The following is a 15,129-nucleotide window of genomic DNA, read 5'->3' on the forward strand; positions in this document are numbered from 1 at the left end:
TGCTGAGTGAAGTGAGCAGAACTAGGAGAACATTGTACATAGTAACAATAACATTGTTCCATTATCAAGTATGATAGACTTAGTTCTTCTGAGCAATACAATGATCAAAGGCAATTCTAAAACATTCATGGTGGAAAATGCTAGCCATATCCAGAAAGAGAATTGTGGAATCTGCTTGCAGATAGAAGCATACTATTTTTACTTTTTTTTTTTGTGGCTTTTCCCTTTTCTTATGATTCTTCTTTCACAACATGACTAATGTGGAAATATGTTTACATGATTGCACATATATAACCTATATCAGATTTCTTGCCATCTTAGGGAGGAAGAATGGGAGGGATGAAGAGAGGAAAAAATGTGAAATTTAAAAACTTATAAAAATGAATGTTAAAAACTATCTTTACATGTATTTGGGGAAAATACTATTTAGAAAATAAAAAACTCAATTTAAGGCATTCACACAGCTTGCTCCAAATGTATTTTGTAAACTTGTCATAGGTATGAAAAAACACTATAGTTATGCCTCTGAAATGATGTTTCCAATACCAACAGGCAGTCTGATATAATGAAAAGAGAAGTAATAGAGAAGTTGGGATATCTGGGTTCTAATCCTGTCTTGAGCAAGCTATTTCCTTTCTCTGAACCTCAGTTTTCTTTCTTGTAAGATGGGGAAATTGGACAAAGTGACCTATAAGTCGGGTGCCAGCTCTACATTCTGTGATAGTTATCACTGACTCACCACTACAGCATGTACTTTGAGATATTTTTCCTATGATGGGGATGTATTGTGTTGAACTATCATGCCCATTTTCCCCTGTAGAACCACCAGTAAGCATGGTGAAGATAGCAGTGGCATTCTGTGGCCTTGGAACAGATCTGTTCTCTTGGCCTTTAGATAAATATCTCGCTGCTCTTAGCTACCAGTGAAATGAATTCTTCCTCATAATTCTCCTTGAAGCTATTTGGAGGTGGTTATCATAGTGATGGTGGTTATCATTACCCCCTGAATCACCCATTAGGAAAATTTTTTCCACTCTGGAGTCAGAAGGCCTACTATTTACTACCTTAGTGACCTTGAGTAAGGCCCTTCACTTAACTGTTCTGCATCTCAGTTTACAAATCTGGGGAGTTTAGAGATCATGAATGAATGAATAAAAAACATGTATTAAGAGCTCATGTATACGGCACTGTATGGAGTTCTAGGAATACAAATATAAAAAGCAAGAGAGTTCATGCCTTCATGGTGCTTATATTCTAATATGGGAATATAGATCTTATCAGGGAGTGGTAGCCACTGATGGCTATTTTGGTCTGGAAAATCACAGGGCTCCAAGGGCATCATAAGACAGTTGATTAACATATCCTTTCTAGGGTTGATAGTGTTGATTTGATTACTGTTCCTGAGCAAGAGGTGGAACTCAGGTCTCCTAACTCCCACTTAGTCCAGTGCTCTTTTGCCTTCACCTTACTGCCTCCTCTGACTCTCCATAATGCCCTACAAGTGCTTCTCAAATCTGTTGACTGGTTCCCATTACTCTCCATCATCTTGCGATATTGCTGTTACTATGTACATTGTTCTCCTGCTTCTGATTATATCACTTTGTATCAGTTTATGCAAGTTTTCCAAGGTCTGAAGTCAACCTTCTTGTCATTTCTTACACCACAATAGTATTCCATTACAATCATATACCACAACTTGTTCAGCCATTCCCCAATTGATGGATGCTCCTTTAATTTCCAATTCTCTGCTACCACAAAAAGAGCTGCTATAAACATTTTTGTACAAATAGGTATTTTTCTCTTTTTGGAGATGTCTTTGGGATATGAACCTAGCAGTGGTATTGCTGGATCCAAGGATATGCACAGTTCTATAGTCCTTTGGGCATAGTTCCAATTTGCTCTCCAGAATGGATGGATCCTTTCACAACTCCACCAACACACTTCCTCTTTCAACTCACCACCTCCACGTTCCAGGGTGGATTCTTGTGGAAGGAAATTCTCTCATAAACTCATGCACACTAAGGTGTTAGTGATGCAGAAGCTTACTAAAGGAGAATGGAAGGGGAAGGGTGCTGGATTTGCACTTTAAAAGAGAGGACAGGGGCAGCTAGGTAGTGCAGTGGATAGAGCACCGGCCCTGGATTCAGGAGGACTTGAGTTCAAATTCAGCCTCAGACCCTTGACACTTACTAGCTGTGTGACCCTGGGCAGGTCACTTAACCCCAATTGCCTCACAAAAAAACAAACAAAAAAGACAGCAATGCTTAAACCCACAGGAATAAGTTCCTAAAGGTGGAACCCCTAAAGATTTTTGCCGAAGGACAATTAGAAGTAGAAGGGACCTAGGAGTTCCTCTAATCCAAACCTCTCCTTTTACAGATGAGAAAACAAAAGTCTAGGAAAGCTGAAGCCTAAAGTCACCTAAGTAGCTGGTAGCAGAGCCCAGACCTTCTGACTCCAAATCCAGGGCTCTCTCCATTACATAGGGAAGATTTGGGGGATTCTTCTGAGACTGAGAAGATCATTCAGGCTGTTGCTTTTTCGCTTTGTGTAAGGCTGCCCTTATACATTGGCCTTGGTCTGCAGGGAATACACAGTAGAAGACACACAATTCTTGCCCTAGAGGAGTTTGCAATCTAATTGGGGAGTCAAGTACAGATAGAAAACAATTAGAGAACAATACCAGTGCATAATCAGATGCTGCAATGAATGGGTGTAGGCTACGGGCATTACTGGTGGTTGTTACTCTTCTTACCTGGAGGTATTGAGCAGGAGCAAAGAGTTTGCTAAACTTTGGATTACTTTCAAGTCAAGCTTCCTATTTAAGCACCACATTTTACATGAAACTTTCCCTGATTCCCTCAACAGCTAGTGCCTTCCTTCTCAAACTACTTTGTTCTTAACTTCTTTGTATATATTGTATTTATTCTCTTTATATGTATATTCATTATATACGTAGATATGTCTTCCCCATTAGGATATGAACTCCTTGGTTGAAGGGATCAGTTCACTTATTGTATTTGTATCTTGATTGAAATCAAGCTAATGGCCAATTTGACAACCAAGACAGTGTTTTGGTCCTACCTTGACTCTCAGCTCAGTGGCAGGTTCCAGGAATAGACAGAGGATACCCCTGAATTCACCCTAGAATAGATGCAATTTCACAATTCCCTGATCTCTTGATGACTTCAACACTAGATTCATTATCCCTTATAAGCCTCTGCCCAGCCTAAAGTAGGTCTTCCGAATAGGGCTACTGTGAAACCAGGCACATCCTCCAAGAATGGAAGGGGGATAGTAGAACACTAACAGTGTTGCTCAGTGTTTAGGAGTCAGAATATATGTTCTCTGGACCTAGCTCTGCCACTGATTAGCTGTGTGTCCTTGGGCAAGCCAAATAACATTTCAGACTCAGTTTCCTCCCCTATAAAATGAGAAGAATAGACTAGATGATCTCTTAGGTTCTGTTGGGTCTTGAAAAGTTCTACGATTTTTGTAAGGGGGAAGCTATCCACCTTACCACCCCAATCACCTCATGCTTAGATTATTGCAATAAATAGCATGTTCCACTTCAGTTCATCCTCCACTCAGCTGTCAAAATGATCTTCTGAAAGCACGTCTGGTCGGTCACATCACACATGCATAAGCACACACATACACTCTCACACATGCCACTCAATAAACTCCAGAGGCACCTTGTCATTTCCAATATTAAATATAAACTCTTCTGTTTGGCATTCAAAGGTCTTTATAACTTGCCCTCTCCCACCTTTTTAATATCTTAAAAACTTAACCCCTCCCTAACCCACCACTCAACTCAACATATTCTTCAGTCCAACGACACTGGTCTCCTTGCTGTTCCTGGAACAAAACAATCCATCTCCTGGCTTTGGACATTTGCACTGGCTATCTTCCATGCCTTTAATGCTCTCCCAACTCTCATTCCTACTTCCTGGTTTCCTTGAAACCCAATTAAAATTCCACCTTCTATAAGAAACTTTGCAGGAGTTCCTTTAATTCTAGTGCTTTCCTTCTTTTCATTCTTTCCAATTTATCCTGAATCTAGCTTGTTTAAACATCTTTGTTTACATGCTGTCTTCTTCATTAGACTGTGAGTCCCTTAAGAGCAAGGACTATCTTTTGTCTTTCTTTGTATCTGTAGCACTTAACACAGTGCCTGGTATATAGAAGGTGTACAGTAAGTGCTTGTTTACTTACTAACTGACCTTAACAAACTGTTGCAGAGTTGGACCAGGTGGCTGACTTTATGTCTTTAAGAGTCACCATATTTCCCTTTTTAGCCTTCTTCAAGAATGCATTCATGTGCACAATATTATTATTAATTATTATTATTGAAGGGCAATGGGGGTTAAGTGACTTGCCCAGGGTCACACAGCTAGTAAGAGTCAAGAATCTGAGGCTGGAGTTGAATTCAGATCCTCCTGAATCCAGGGCTGGTGCTTTATCCACTGTGCCACCTAGCTGCCCTCCACAATATTCTTTATCTAGGAAAGTCAAAGCACTTTACAATTCAATTCAATTTAACAATTATTTTTGGAGTGGACTGTGGCAAAATAATGTTAAACACAGGAGTTTCTTATGCTGAATATTTCCTTAATTATAGGATTTTAGAATCACAATATTTAGTGTTAGAGGGATCTTAAGGTCATCCATTCAAACTCTTACAGAGTGGGATATTGAGGCCCAAAGACAGGAATTGACATCTAAGGTCACATCATACAGGTAATAAGTAGCACCACTAGGGTTTGAAACCCAAGTCTTCTAACTACACGTAAATCCAATGCTCACTAATTATCCAAGTACATTCTATGCTTTTTATAATTAAAGACAGATTTTGAAATTAATTTTCAATAATTCATCTACTTATATTCAGATCTTCTGGAGTTTTTTTGTTTTGTTTTGGTTTTGGTTTTGTGGTTTTTTGGTCTTTTTGTTTTTGTTTTTGTTTTTTGTTTTGTTTTGTTTTACAGGGTAATGAGGATTAAGTGACTTGCCCAGGGTCACACAGCTAGTAAGTGTCAAATGTCTGAGGCTGGATTTGAATTCAGGTCCTCCTGAATCCAGGGCCGGTGTGTTATCCACTGTGCCACCTAGCTGCCCCCTCTGGAGTTTTTTAAACTTTAACTTTACTTTTTCAATTAACAAGCATTTATTTCTCATTCCTTCTACCTCTCTTTCCCATTAAAAAAGAGGAAAAACAAAACCCTTGTAACAAATACTCACAATCAAGCAAAACAAATGTCTGTGTTGACCAAATGTGTGTCTCATTCTGCACCTTGCATCTATCATCACCATCAGGAGGTGGGCTGCCAGAATCATGGTTGCTCATTGCATCGATCAGAAGTCTTAAGCCTTTTGAAGTTTGTCTTTACAATGTGCTGTTATTGTAGAAATTGTATTCCTGGTTCTGCTCCCCTTAGTCTTCACCGATTCATACAAGTCTTTCCAGATTCCTCTGAAATCATCTCTTGCATCTTTTCTTTTGGAACAATAATATGCCATTATATTCATACTATGGAATAATACTCATATTTATAACTTGTTCAGCCTTCCCCAACTAATGAGAACCCCCTTAGTTTATAGTGCTCTGCTAATACAAAAATACTTTTGTAAATGAGTCTTTTTCTCTTTCTTTGATCTCTTTGGAGTATAGGCCTAGTAGTGATATCTCTGGATCAAGGGGTTATGCACAGGCTGGTGACTTTTTAATCTCATAGAGTTTTAGAGAGAGACTCCAGAAGCCAATCTCTTTATTTTACAGATAAGCTAATAATAGAGGACATTTATATGGTACTTTAAGATTTACAAAATGCCTTCCAAGAATTATCTCATGTGTTCCTCATAACAGCCCCAAGAAGTTATTACTGTTATGGCTCTAATTTTACAGAGGAGAATCTGAAGTTGGGAAAGGCGAGGCAACTTGCCCATTGTTACACAATTAATAAGTATCAAAGGTGGAATCTGAAGCCAGGTTGGTCCCCTGACTTCTCTTTCTCTCTCTCTTTTTTTTTTTTTTGGTGAGGCAATTGGGGTTAAGTGACTTGCCCAGGGTCACACAGCTAGTAAGTGTTAAGTGTCTGAGGCCGGATTTGAACTCAGGTACTCCTGACTCCAGGGCTGGTGCTCTATCCACTGTGCCACCTAGCTGCCCCTGGTCCCCTGACTTCTGTTGCTGTTGTTGGTTTTGGTTTTTTTTGTTTTGGTTTGGTTTTTGGTGAGGCAATGAGGGTTAAGTGACTTGCCCAGGGTCACACAGCTAGTAAGTTTCAAGTGTCTGAGGCCAGATTTGAACTCAGGTCCTCATGAATCCAAGGCCAGTGCTTAATCCACTGAGCCACCTAGTTGCCCCCAGTCCCCTGACTTCTAATCCATGCACAGAAACCCAGCCAGAACATAATGGCCCACTCTATTTTGTTAGCATACAGTTGGTACATTTAGATGGAATAGTCCATACAATGAACACATTGCAGAATTCCCATAATGCCATGGAATCATTTAACCTTCTCTGGATCTGATATCCATGAATTGTGTGCTAGATATTTAATTTACCCATTTCTTAAATACAAATCCTTAGGAATCTGAATATATCAGATAGTTTCAATTAAGTTGAGAAAAAGAATACAAAGTTTAAAGACTGAATAAAAATATTCTAATTATCTCTGCCATAGTCATTTCTTTTCTAAAAGGGTATAATGAGAGGGTACTTACTTGACACCAACTATTGTGTTAATGTAGTAGTGGTGTCTTCACACTAGGCAATTTCATGACCGGGGGAGCAGGGCAGGGTCACCTTCACCCAAATTGCTAGAAAGTATCTCACCCTGGGGAGTAAAACCATCCAGATCCTTTTATCCTGGGTATAAACATCAGTACACAATGCAGTCTTTAAAAAAAGAAAGGAAGGAAGGAAGAAAGAAAAAGAAACAAACATTTGTTACAGGCACCTTGTTCTGGTCCCATTGCTCCCCTGGCCTTGGGTGAGCCACCTGATCTCCATTTTTATCACCCTGTAAAATGGAAATTATAACCCATGTCTCAGAAGGCTCCTCTGAAGAATAATTGGCCAGGTTTACAATGTGCTTTGAAGAAAATTGCTGCGAGAATATTCTGTTCTCCCTGAAATTTTCCCTGGTAGGAATATCAAAAGGACCAAGATAGACATCATTCTGAATCCAGCATGCCAAACCCAATAATTTTCCTTGTTTAGGTTGAGGGGGAGGAAGAGTGCAATGGGCTCATTGGAGTCTATACCTGTCTGCAATAATAAAAGAGTTATTTTCCCTTTGATGCACATATACAACGCTTGTTAATGTTAATAGGAGTCCCACAGAAGCCTGTAGAGGCGGAAAGTACTTCCTAACATGAAAATGGGGATGGAACCAAAAGAAGTCATCATCTACTAAATTTATCTTTTGCTTTTTCACTTGTCATGGCCTTTGAATCCTTTGGCCCAATATCTTGGCCGCTGGTAAACTGTTAAAAGTTGTTTAAATTCTCTGAGCCTGTTTCCTTCTTCTATAAAGTGAGGCAGTTAGACCAGATGATCTCTAAGGGACGTCCCAGCTCAGTCTTTCTGTGGTCAACATCCTAAGATCCTTTCCTGTTCTGACATTCTATTTGTCTCCTTGACCTCAGGATGAGAAGGAAGTAGGTAGTGAACATTTTATAAGATCTCCTTTTCCTCCTACCCCCATCCCCAACATTTCTGCTCTGCCACTTTCTGGGGGTGACGCTGAGAAAACCCTCTGAATCCTTGCCTCAGTTTGGAGACATTCAGACCTGTTGCCACACTGGGTGTGTGAGGCTTCACTAAGTGAAGGCTATTTGTCCAATTGCTTTTGGAATGTCTAAGTGTATTTGTAGAGAGCAGAACAGACAGATGTGTGTGGATTAATGGTGAGAGAAATATGGCGAATTTGACTTAGGGAGGCCCTTGACAGAATTTCAGCTCTTTTCCAATTCTTAATTAATTCATGTTATCTTACTATTCACCATCAGAGATTCCCATTTTCCAAAGTTCACCCACCATGGCTCTTCCAAACTAAGATAAGAGTCAGAGGATATGGGTTCAAATCCTGATTCTTGTTTATTGCTGATGTAACTTTGGACATGATTATTTTTTTTTCCAGGCAAATGGTGGGTATAACTTTTATTTTTCCTTGGAAGTTTAAATAGCTATAAAATAACTATGTTTGTAAAAAGTTTGGGATTATACAAAGTTTATAAATGATCTTGCAAAATACATAGAAAATAGACATCATTTTTATAGCACAAAAATCTGAACCACATTTGTACTAAAATCACATAATTTCTGTGCAAGTTGTAGACTTGGGTTGGCTTTAGGCTGGGGGGAGAAGGAGGTTGGTTTGGGTTTCTTAAGCCATCTTTCCTATTTCCAGCATGCATTCAACAGATGTCCAAACAATCAACTGGCAATTCTTTATTGCAAAGTACTGAAGGAAATTGATGATTGCTATGCTAATCAGATGATGCAACCAAGCCATTGCACTGCCCACATGCATACAGAGAGAGTTGGCTCATACTGGGGGCCAACTTGTGATCTAAGAGGACTGTGAACTCCAACCAAAGACCACCCACTCTTGCCACTTCCCTTATTCTTCAATTGGGCCCTGTCAGAGTTATCAGTAGTCTGCACTACTTAATAACTCTTCATTCGATTTGGGACCTGAATATTTTATCCTGTTAAACATTTAAGTTGAATAATAATATATAAAGAATTCGAAAGGCTTTCGATGGCCCAAAACAATGCTATTTATTCTTTAAAAATACAGGCACAGTTGGAGAGGCTGTGGGAAAATTGGAACACTAATGCATTGTTGGTGGAGCTGTGAGCTGATCCAACCATTCTGGAGAGCAATTTGGAATTATGCCCAAAGGGCAATAAAGCTGTGCATACCCTTTGACCCAGCAATCCCACTTTTAGGTCTTTTGCCCAAAGAAATCATGGAAGGGGGAAAGGGACCCACATGTACAAAAATATTTATAGCTGCTCTTTACATGGTAGCAAGGAATTGGAAGTTGAGGGGGTGCCCATCAATTGGGGAATGGCTGGACAAGTTGTGGTATATGAATACAATGGAATACTATTGTGCTGTAAGAAATGATGAGCAGGAAGAGTTCAGAGAAACCTGGAGGGTCTTACGTGAGCTGATGATGAGTGAGATGAGCAGAACCAGAAGAACATTGTACACAGTATCATCAACATTGAGTGTTGACCTACTGTGATGGACTATATTCTTCTCACCAATGCAATGGTACAGAAGAGTTCCAGGGAACTCATGATAGAAGAGGATCTCCAAATCCAAGAAAAAAAAAAAGAAAGAAAGAACTGTGGAGTATAGATGCTGATTGAACCATATTATTTCTTTTGTTTTGGGTGCTGTTGGTTTTTTTTTTCTTTCTATTTTGAGGTTTTGCATCACTGCTCTGATTCTTTCTCTTGTAACAGGATTAATGCAGAAATAGGATTAATGTTATTATGTGTATATATATGTATGTGTGTATATGTATATATACATATATATGTATATGTATAGAGATATATAGATATAACCTATATCAGATTACCTGCTGTCTAGGGGAGGGGGGAGGGAGGGGTGGGAGGGAGAAAAATCTGAAATTGTAAAACATGTATAAACAAAAGTTGAGAACTATCTTTACATGTAATGGAAAAAATAAAATACCTCATACAAAAAAAAATACAGGCACAGGGGCAGCTAGGTGGCGAAGTGGATAGAGCACTGGCCCTGGAGTCAGGAGTACCTGAGTTCAAATCCGGCCTCAGACACTTAACACTTACTAGCTGTGTGACCCTGGGCAAGTCACTTAACCCCAATTGCCTCACTAAAAAAAAAAAAGAAACTAAAAATACAGGCACACCTTCCTGGAGGTAAAATAATAAATAGCACTCAGAAATCTTAAAGGCACAAAAAGGGAGGAAGTGAATAAATAACCCCCCAAAATCCCTATTTACAGTAATATGTTCTCAACAGAAAACTTCTCAGGTAGCCCAGGGAAAGAGCTCAGCTCTGGTACCTAAAATAAGGGAGTATGAAATCCTCTACCTCTCTGGGCCTCAGTTTCCTCCTATGTAAGTAAGATGAAGGATTGGACTAAATGGCATTTAGGGTTCCTTTCAGTTTACAATCTATGCTCCCAAGATTTCTACACTGGGCATTATCTTGAGAAAGGACTTAACTTTTACTAGCCTATTTAGGAGAATGTGCATTCCTTTTTTTTTTTTTTTCTTTTTTTTTGGTGAGGCAATTGGGGTTAAGTAACTTGTCCAGGGTCACACAGCTAGTAGCTGTTAAGTGTCTGAGGCCAGATTCGAACTCAGGTCCTCCTGACTCCAGGGCTGGTGCTCTATCCACTGTGCCACCTAGCTGCTCCAGAGAATGTGCATTTCTGAAAGATGGAGCTTTCAGATGTTTGCGAAGGAGGGCTTCATGGATGGAAGGATATCAGAAATACCAGACTGAATTGGCCGTATGATTATATCCAGCCAGCCCAGTTGAGGATTCTGACCATAGTGTTATGGGAGAGCTTTGCAGGACTGTGGATAGGCTCTAAACAGTAGAGCTGCAAGAGACCTTACCAGTTTTTGAGTCAAAACCCTTCATTGTATTGCACAGGAAACCAAGGAAGGCTTAGACTATCCTATGGCTAGTTGGTAAGATTAGAAGTAGGACAAAATGCAAGTCCTCTTTACTGTCTGTTACATTCTGAGCTCCATTATAGCTCTGTTCTCCATGAATTTACCTGCTTAGCTTCAACATTTCAAGATACTACTTCCACTCACAGAGGTCATAACCTCTCCACAACTAAGTATATGGTCTTGAAATATGCTTTGGCTGAAAAATTCATATCCCTGAGCACAACTAGAAGATAAGCATCTCACTCAATTAGCCAGTCAATAAGCATTTAAGTACTTACTATGTGCCAGGCAGCATTCCAGGTGTTATAGATACAGAGAAATTTCCCTCCTTCCAAAAGGCTCTGCTCTCAAGGAGCATTCTAGGGGGTTTGACATGAAAATAACTAGGTATACATATATACATACATACATATGTATATATACACACATATACATACACATATATATGTTATAAACAGAGGATATAGAAAGTAATTTTTTTCAATTAATAAGAATTTTTCTATCCTTTATACCCTTCCCCTTGAGAGAAAAGAAAAGAAGGAAAAAGTAAAGGAATAAAAGAAAAGAAAAAGTCCTTGTAAAAAATATTAGTGAAGGGGCAGCTAGGTAGTGTAGTGGATAAAGCACTGGCCCTGGAGTCAGGAGTACCTGAGTTCAAATCCGGCCTTAGACACTTAACACTTACTAGCTGTGTGACCCTGGGCAAGTCACTTAACCCCAATTGCCTCACTAAAAAAAAAAAATATTAGTGAAGAAAAACAAATCCCTCCATTGACTATGTCCAAAAGTATGCATCATTCTATATCATAAGTCTGTCAGGAAGTGATCAACATATTTCATCATCATGGCTATGGAATCAAGGTTGGTCATTGTATTGATAAGAGTTCTGAAATCTTTCAAAGCTGTCTACCTTTACAATTTTGTTGTTAATGTATAAATTGTTTTTGACTGATTTTGCTTACTTCTCTCTGCATCAGTTCATAAAAGTTTTCCCAAATTCCTCTGAAATCATCCTTTTCCTCATCTCTTACAACACCATAGTATTCAATTACATGCATATGCCATAATTTGCTCAGCATTTAGCAAATGTTACAGTGTTCTTTGTTTGAGTTGATGGCTCTGGTGGGTATAGCTGAATCATGAGTGTAGTAGTGGAGACTACCTCTGATCATATAAGCACAATTATGCAGAAAGAACAAAAAGTGGGGAACTCCAGTAGCTGCCATTCAAGATCAAAGTTTTTGGGAGAAAGGTTGAGCAAAACAGTCAACTCTCTGGTCCTTCCTGATTTTTTGTCTTCTGATGTAGAGAGATGCCTACTCTGAATCTCTGCTGTAGCAAATGACTTTTCTATTCATTAGAGCCCCCTTTTTTACGGAAAGTAATACTAGAGGTGAAGGCACTCAGCTAAAAAACAGGCCTCTTGCAGAAGATGGGATTAGAGCTGACTCTTGAGGAAAGCCAAAGGTCCAGGGAAGAGGAGGTGGAAAAGGAGAGCATCCCAGCCAGTGCCAAGGCAGGGAAAAGGAAGGTAGAATGTCATATGTGAAAGACAGCAAGTAGGCCAATGTGGTTGAATCATAGAGTGATTGGAGAGGTATCAAATGTTAAAGGACTAGAAAAATAGGCCAGGTTGAGAAGAGCTTTGAAAGACAGAGGACTTTCTATCTGATCTTGGGGGTAATAGGGTGCTTAGAGCAATTCTAGGACAAGACTTACTGTTGGGGGCAGCTAGGTGGTGCAGTGGATAAAGCACTGGCCCTGGAATCAGGAGGATGAAAGTTCAAATCCGACCTCAGACATTTGACACTAGCTGTGTGACCCTTTGTAAGTCACTTAACTCTCATTGCCCTGTGCCAAAAAAATTTTAAAAATTAAAAAATAGACTTACTGTCTACCTTCAAGCTAGTACTCAAAGCCTTCCTAGCTTGGAAGAACCTAGCAAAGCTTACAATCCATTGGCATAACCTTTGAGAATCCAAGGTCATTTTCATTCCACAGTGAGGAATTTATTCAAGCGTTCCCTAAATCTGTTTATATTTCCAAATATTTCTACCTTTTGGGTGGAAGAACTTCTAGGAGTTCCTCCCTACAGTGGGTTCTCTCCCATAGTAGGGAGGAACTTCAATTCAACCTAGGTGATCACTTGCTAGTTATATTGTAGAAGGAATTCTTTTTTGAGGTATAGATTGGATTAGATGGCTCCAATGTCCTTTCCAACTCTGAGATTCTTCAAAGGAGAGTTTCCCTTAATTGTTCATAAAACTACCTCTTTTCCCTTCTTATAGTACCTAGACTTCTGTGCACATGTTTATATTTCTCTCTCTTCTTCATTGTTATCATATATGTTATTCTTCTTTTTGCATGGTTCTAGGCTAAAGAAGCCTTCTTTTCCCTCTTTCATCGTGTTAAAGGGGCAGCTAAGTAGCACAGTGGGTAGAGTGCTGTGCCTAGAGTCATGAAGACTCCTCTTCCTAAATTTAAATCCAGCCTCAGATACTTACTAGCTGTGTGACCCTGGATAAATCACTTAACCCTATTTGCCTCAGTTTCCTCATCTATAAAATAAGCTGGGGGTTGGGGGAGCTAGGTGGCACAGTGGATAAAGCACCAGCCCTGGATTCAGGAGGACCTGAGTTCAAATCTGGCCTCAGACATTTGACACTTACTAGCTGTGTGACCCTGGGCAAGTCACTTAACCCCAATTGCCTCACCAAAAAAGAAAGAAAGAAAGGAAAATAAGCTGGAGAAGGAAATGGTAAACCATTCCAATATCTTTGCCAGGAAAACCTGAAATGGGGTAACAGAGTCAGACGTGACTGAAATGATTAAACAACAACACTAATGCTAAAGCCCCTCTGTTCCTTTGATTATTCCCTCTACCTTCTCTGGTTCCAAATCGATGCCTAGCTCATTCAGCTTCTTTGAATGACAACATTATTTTGCATTCTCATTTCTTTCACCTTTCATCTTGCAGCTTTGGAAAAGAGAACACACACTGAGACACATGGCTGGTTCAGGGATGAATCACCCTTTCTATTTACTCTAGCTATGAAGAGTGTAGGACAGAGTAGGAGGAAAAATAATAGGCTCATAACCTCTTACTAACTAACATCAGTTGAAGGAAAGGAAGTAGAGAGGAGAACGTCTACTAGGCTTTCATTGGATTGGAGACCACAGGTGTAGCTAGAGACTGGGCAATGGACCAACTAAGTCCCTAAAAAAGGAGTCCAAGTAAGTAAGAGAAGTGCAGGTGTGGAGAGGCTCAAGGTGGTTTCTTCTCTGTGGCCTCAGGCATCTTTCAATCATTTCAGAACATCAATTTCTCCACTCATAAAATGGAGGATGTAATAACCCTTAGCCAGGATGCCTCTTGGGGGCATCATACAGAAATAATTAGGATTTGCAAATGGCTTTGAACATAAAAAAGTATAAAGAAGTAAAGTGTAAAAGAAAGGAACAAGGGATTTTGAAAAGCTGTTGGCCTTAGAGTTCAATTTTGTGGATTGTCCCTCCCTGGAAGAAGCTGAATTCAGGTTGTGGTTTGAGGGCTCTCCTTCTTATTGATTTCTTTAGGATCCTTGCCCTAGGATGAGCAATGTATAACCTTTGATCCAATTGCATTCAGTGTTAGTGATGTGACAGACATTTCCACAGGATCATAAGATTTAAAGCAAGGAAGGACCTTAGTGGTCATCAGACCTGACTTCCCCAATTTGAACTTTGCCACTTTTTCTCTGTGTGATCACGGGTTAGAGTTTCTTAAACTTTCTGGTATCAGTTAGTTTCCTTATTAGTAAAATGGGGGTGGGGATTGGACTGGCTGGCCCCTAATATCCTTTTTGTCTCTGGATCTATGATTCTAGTCCCCCACACCCTCCCCTAATTTTATAGCTTAAAGCCAAGAGAGGTAAAACAATGTGCTCTGGAGGCAGCTAGATGGCACGGTAGATAAAACCTTGGGCCTGACATCAGGAAGACCTGGGTTCAAATCCAGATTCAATCATTTATTAGCTGTGTGATCCTGGGAAAGTAATTTGTCTGCCTCAGTTTCCTCAACTGTAAAATAGGGGTAATAATAACACCTCTCAGAGTTATTGTGAGAATCAAATAAGATATTTCTAAAGCACTTGGCACATAGTAGGTGCTATATAAATGCTTATTTCCTCTTTCTCTTCCCCTCTGAGGTGACACACTTAGTAGGTAACAAAGGCACGATCTGAGCACAATTCTTTCAGCTCTAGGTTCAATGACCCTTCTACTATACCAGACTGTTCCTGTCCCCTCCCTGCCTTTTCTTCCTTACTTTTAAGAGGCTGGATTATCTATGGGGGATGGGGGTGGGGGGTAGGGGGAGGGAAGGGAAGACAGTAGTACAGAAACTGTTTGGATTATTGGAGAAAGTAGTCTAACATTGGCCTAAGAAGGCA

The sequence above is a fragment of the Dromiciops gliroides genome, chromosome 2 (genome assembly GCF_019393635.1).
Source record: "Dromiciops gliroides isolate mDroGli1 chromosome 2, mDroGli1.pri, whole genome shotgun sequence".
Lineage (NCBI taxonomy): Eukaryota > Metazoa > Chordata > Mammalia > Microbiotheria > Microbiotheriidae > Dromiciops > Dromiciops gliroides.